Genomic DNA, 6,000 nt, shown 5'->3' with positions numbered 1-6,000 from the left:
GACTTAAACCAAACAATTGAAATCAAAGCAATCAATAGAAGTATCGCGCTCGTTGTTAAAGAAGTTGGTAGCTAGAAATGCTACATGTTAAAGTGTGATTATATCACATTAGAACATGAAGGAAGGCATAGTCTGTTTTAGAATTTAACTCTAAGAGACCTGAGTCTAAACGTGCATCACATGATGATAGGTCATAATTTGGAGTCTAACCTGAGGTAGAGAGCAGGTGCACGATCAAGTACTACGTACAGTCAATAAGTCTAAGAGATAGACTTGAAGGAATATAGAAGTTATAATTATTACCTAGGATGAAGAGATGACGTATGGAGTCATTATACGAGCCCTGTTTCGTTGATGATTCCGGGACGTAATCATCCTAAGGAGGAGATAATTGTAACGCCCGTAGATCCGGGCTAGTCAATTTAGAGGCAATAGGGGTCAAAAACGACTTTTTGACAAAATATTATTTAGAATAAATAATCTTAACCAAGTTTTAGAATATGTCTCAAGGTTTCCGTACATATAAAGAACGCCGAAATCTGAGTTATAACAAAGAAGTTATGGCCCGTCGAAGTTTTTCGGCAAAACCGGCATAACACCGGGAGACGTAAATAGTGAGTTTAAGATAGAGGACTTTTTAGCTTTAGTGATCTAAACCAAAGTTTTAGTATACGTTAAACTGAGAACATCCATAAAAAGAACGCCCAATTCTGACTTCGTATGAGGAAGTTATGATTTTTCTAAGATTCGGATTAGCAGTGCACGACCCGAAACTCGAATTTTAGTTCGAGCGGTTTTTGGCTTACGCGACCTAAATGAGAATTGAAGATGTCATTAATAGAAACTCAACAGTAAAAATACATACGAAAACGGAGTCCGTATGAAGGAGTTACGAATTCTTCGCGGTCATTTAACAGTCTAAACGCCTCCTACTGTTAAATTTGAGATCGGTCGAGAATTAGTCGACAGAGTCTAAATGAAAGTTGTAGATCTTGATTTTACCTACGTGTTGAAAAGAAGAACATCAAAAACGGAGCTCGTATCCGAGAGTTATGATTTTTCTAAGTTTGAAGGCTGATACGCGATAGGGGGTGACGTGGCACCACCAGAATTGGACACGTGGCACCACCAGAATTGGACACGTGGCACCACCAGAATTGGACACGTGGCACCACCAGAAGGCTGCCACATGCCCCAACTCGGCGAGTAGGTCCTCCTACTCGGCGAGTCCACCAGTCAGGCCTCCTATAAATAGAGGTGTCGAGCATTCACTTCACTTCACACCTCTCCAACATTCTTTCTCTCTCTACACTCTCTCTCTAAGCTCCCTACCCCCCCCCCCCTAAAAGCCTAGGTAAACCCCCTAGCACCCGAAGGAAGCCCTGAGCCTCCCGGAGTCCCGAGAAAAGAGCCTTTCAACTCGGGAACGCTGCTCCGCGGAGCCCGGTTTCCAAGGAAACCCGCTGTAAGTGAGTTGTACCTAACCTATCTTTAGTATAACTTATGTTTTATGACATGGGCATATTTAGTTATAAAATTCATGCATTATCTTAATACTTTATGTTAATTTTATCTCAAATAATGAAACAAAGGTGCTTAATTAGCTTAAATATTTCACTTTTAGTAACAAAGACATGCTCGGATGGAAAAGGAAGCGGAACTGGCGATTGGACGCATGGATCTTGGATTTTGAAGAAAGAAGGATGTTGTTGGACAGCTTGATCCCTCGTCAGTGTTTTGGCCATATCTCATGAACCGTAACTCCGATTGACGAGATTCAAAATGTTCTGAAAAGTAGACACAATTTCGGACGACTTTTGTGTTTTGAGAAAATGCTGATTCGAAACGTACTCGGCGAGTAGGGTCGATTACTCGGCGAGTTGTATTGAGCTTTCGCGATTCTGGACGCGCTGACTTGCCGTACACGGGTTTTAAGTGATCTACTCAGCGAGTAGGTAACTGGAATCACCGAGTAGCCTCTGTTTTGTGAAAATCTATATAAAGGGACTTTCAGATCGATACCCTAATATGGAGAGAAACCCTAGGAGGCTGAGAAACGATTGGAAGTGCTGCTAGGTCGTGAGGAACTGAAGAATCAACCCTACATTCAATTGTGAAGAGAATCAAGACAATTTTGGTTTATTCTTAGTAACTTTTTGATTTGAATCATGTTTACATACTTTGATTTCGTTTTTGAGTTTATGTTTACTGCAATCATGAGCTAAAACTCATAACTTCTGTTTAGGTAGATGAATTTGTGAACATGGATTGATTATTTGATTAGGATTAATTTTAATTGGTGATTATGTTTTATTAAGCTTGTTAAAGAACCTTATGTGTTAACAATAACTATTCTTCTGTTAATAAATCAGTAATTAAGTTGTATGGACATCTCTTAGTTGCTAATTTCATATGATTTACGTGACCACATAGTTGTATGTCTAGGAATAACGAATGTGAAACTAGAATTAACTTGAAGATAGGTAAGTTAATGTGTGAGCTTGTGTGATACACCATCAACAAGAGGTTAATTGAATCACCAATTTGATTAGCTAATTACAAGTCTTTCTAAACCCGAATCAACAAACTAGGAAATTCATTAATTTAGACAACTGGCCATTGCTTGAATTAATCTGTTTTCTAAGGATTAGCTATAGCGAATGTGAATCTAATCACTTTAGTCGGTAACCAATGAAGAATTAATCCGATATATTTACCATAAAATCATCCATGGGAACAAATGATTCAAACCTAAACAGAAGGCTTTTTTAATCATTGAATTTAGTTGATCTTTGTTTTCTTAGCTATTAGTTGCTTAGTTTGCGTGTTAGTAAAGTATTTAAGTTTCTAGTCTTGAAAAACTAGAGAAAACCCATTTTCTATTACTTGTTTTATTTAGATAATATTAGCATTTATTTTAATTGTTTACCGTTCCCTGTGTTCGATACCCTACTTGCTTGAACTATATTACTAATCGATAGGTACACTGCCTTTCGTGTGTTTATTTTGTGTCTAAGTTAGTAGGATTAAAACTAGTTGGTTTCACACACATCATTTTAATATAGTAACATTATTAGGACCTTAAAATAATTATTTGGGCTATTGTTATTAGTTATATGGAGTTTTGTTTAATGCTTATATAATAATAATGATAGCTAGACTATTAATTAGTCACGGTTAACGTTAGACTAAACCCTAGTGGTATTGATACTAGGTTTTATCGAGGGATAATTGTTTTGAGATAACGAAGCGCTGCTCGAAGGCAGAATCACCACCTTTTTCAGGTGAGTGCATAGTTACTTTCAGCTTACACATATATATGAAATATTTTATATAAATTACGTGCTGTGTGTGCATATTATCTGTATACTTGCTATCTATGCTGGATGAACAAATTTATACATGTTTTAAACGATTTAAACTGTATATGTATTTTATATGTACAAAATGTGTTGGGTAAAACATGGGTAGATGTAATAGTTGCTGTGTGACAAAATAAAATAATGAGAGGCCTCGTTTTAGATGTTATTGATGATCCATTCATCTAGCGGAGTATAGACGACGACCACAGACTATTCTAGACAGTCCAGTGGAACACTAGCAAGCTCGCAACCTGTAGGTGTTTATTTGAACTGTGTGCTCACTAGGTGTACTCCATCCCCCACATGGTTGCCTTAAGGACATTTATTGTTGAGGAATCCCCTTAGCAGCAGTGTCCATCCCGATGATAGTCCTTAGACTAGGTCCCTTATGTTAGATGTTTTAGGGACGTAAAGTGAGGATAACGGGAACGGGTAATCGGATTTGTTTGGTTTGATAAAGTTAATAAACTTATTTATTGTGGGTTGAAAACCCTATGTGGTCACCAGGATCCCAAGCCTGACCCACTCAGTTTCTTGTATTACAGGTAGTAGCGCATGAGCATAGATGTGATGTCTTGGGATGAGAGATTAATGGATTTTAGGCCTGTAAATACGGAATAATGTAGTAAGGCATATATTGTATTGTTTATGCTTATGATCTATATCGAACATGACATCCCAAGTCTTTTTAATGAAATACATTTCTACGGAAATGTTTTTGATAAATCTTTATCATATATTGTTTTGGGACAAATTCCGCAACACTTTTATTTAAAATATTACTCTGATTTTTAAACAAAGCATAAACAAAATCGGTCTTTTCTGGCCGTGAAAATGGGGATGTCATAAACGAATACTACGAGTTTCGTTTAGATTACTAAGGCTAAAAAGTAGTTTATCAAAAACTCACTTTTTACGACATTCAGCACCGTGCCGGTTTTGTCGCGAAACTTCGACAGGTCATAACTTCTTCATTATAACTCGGATTTTGGTATTCTTTATATCCCCGAAATTCTTGTTTCGACCACTACAACTTTATGTAAAGATATCGGCTTTATCTCACACTTTAACTTTGACACTCATTTTATTCTTAATTAATTAAGCCCTAGTAATTAAAGCATAAAACACATAGAATTCACATAATTCCTTTTTCATTTCTTCAAAATGAGTTACAAAGGTTAACCTAGACTATCACCTTAATGTTAATGCCTAGGCTAGAAACACGAGTGTTACAGAGTGCATATAGAGACTCGTCGAGTTCCTATCGAGTTGGTCATTCACTCGCCGAGTCAAATGTGTAACTCGCCGAGTCCCTCTGAAAACTCATGAGACCGAAAACTCATGACAACCGAAAACTCCTGAACCCGGAAACTCATGACAACCGAAAACTCCTGAATCCGAAAACGAGTAAACCCTACTCGACTCGTCGAGTTCCTTCAGTCTTCTTCAAGTTCAACCCTTTTTAGTGGGATCTAAGGTCCTAAACTTCAGATCCAACTTCTCCTAGTGCAGATACCACGTAAAGTTGCAAATTTTACGTGCATGCAAGGTCCTCCATGGCTAAATCTTCAAAACTAGGCTTCTTACAAGGTTCTTGTGCATGGAAAGGGACTAAACTGCATAAAGGAAGCAACTTTATGCCATTGGGGACCTAAAGAGGTCCAGATCTGGAAGCATATCCTTGTGATAAGTCTAGATCCGAGTTTGACTCCATTTTGCACCAAGAATGACCATTTATTTCCAAGAAAAGAGATCTAAGCAACTAGAGATCAAGTTTACAACTTTATACCTTAAGATGATGGCCAATATGAAGTACATGTTGGATCTATTGTTCCTCTCCTATCTCCTTCTTCTTGAAGCTCCAAAACCCTTCACAAATACTCCAAAATTGCTCACAAAGGCTATTTCTCTCACTCAAGAGGGGTTCACGGCCGAAAACTATTTTCTTTAGGTAGAAAGGTGCTAAGGGAGGCCACAAGTGGCATGTTATGTTCTTTAAATAGGGTGCAAACCCTAAAAATTAGGGTTTCTCTTTATAGCTCCTACTCGTCGAGTTGGCCTTCCGACTCGTCGAGTAAGTCTCGATCCCGCATCCTAAAATATCTCTACTCGACGAGTTGGATTCCCAACTCGCCGAGTCCATGAACAAAACCTTAAAAATTAGATCATTTAAGTAATACCTGGAACATGTGTTACAATTGCATTGCATTTCATCAACCCAAGCTATAAAACGTGAATGAGCATCCTGATTCCAACTATTTGCTTGAATTAATACATCTTAAAAAAACTAGGGTTAACATCATAAATTGAATAAATGGCAAATTACCTTTTTGGGACATGCATAAAAGGGCCTTCTTGGGTTATTGGTAGTACGTGATGTTCTTATTATAGCCTCGGCTCCACATCCACATTCCATGTTCTTCATTATGTATCTTCACAGTGGAGAGAATTTGATGAAGAAAACAATGTGCTAGAATGAAAAAAGTTGGTATATAATAAATGGTAGTATGTGTAAAAGACTATATTACCCCCACTGTGCAAGGCATGTGGGGTCACTGACATCCCCACTTTTTCCTTCTTCCCATTACTATTGCATTTTCAACGAAATTTTTTATGTCAATTAACAAGTAAATAAGAT

The sequence above is a fragment of the Lactuca serriola genome, chromosome 9, assembly GCF_051521515.1.
Source record: "Lactuca serriola cultivar US96UC23 chromosome 9, Lser_US96UC23_V15, whole genome shotgun sequence".
NCBI lineage: Eukaryota > Viridiplantae > Streptophyta > Magnoliopsida > Asterales > Asteraceae > Lactuca > Lactuca serriola.
Note: the sequence above shows the minus strand (reverse complement) of the source record.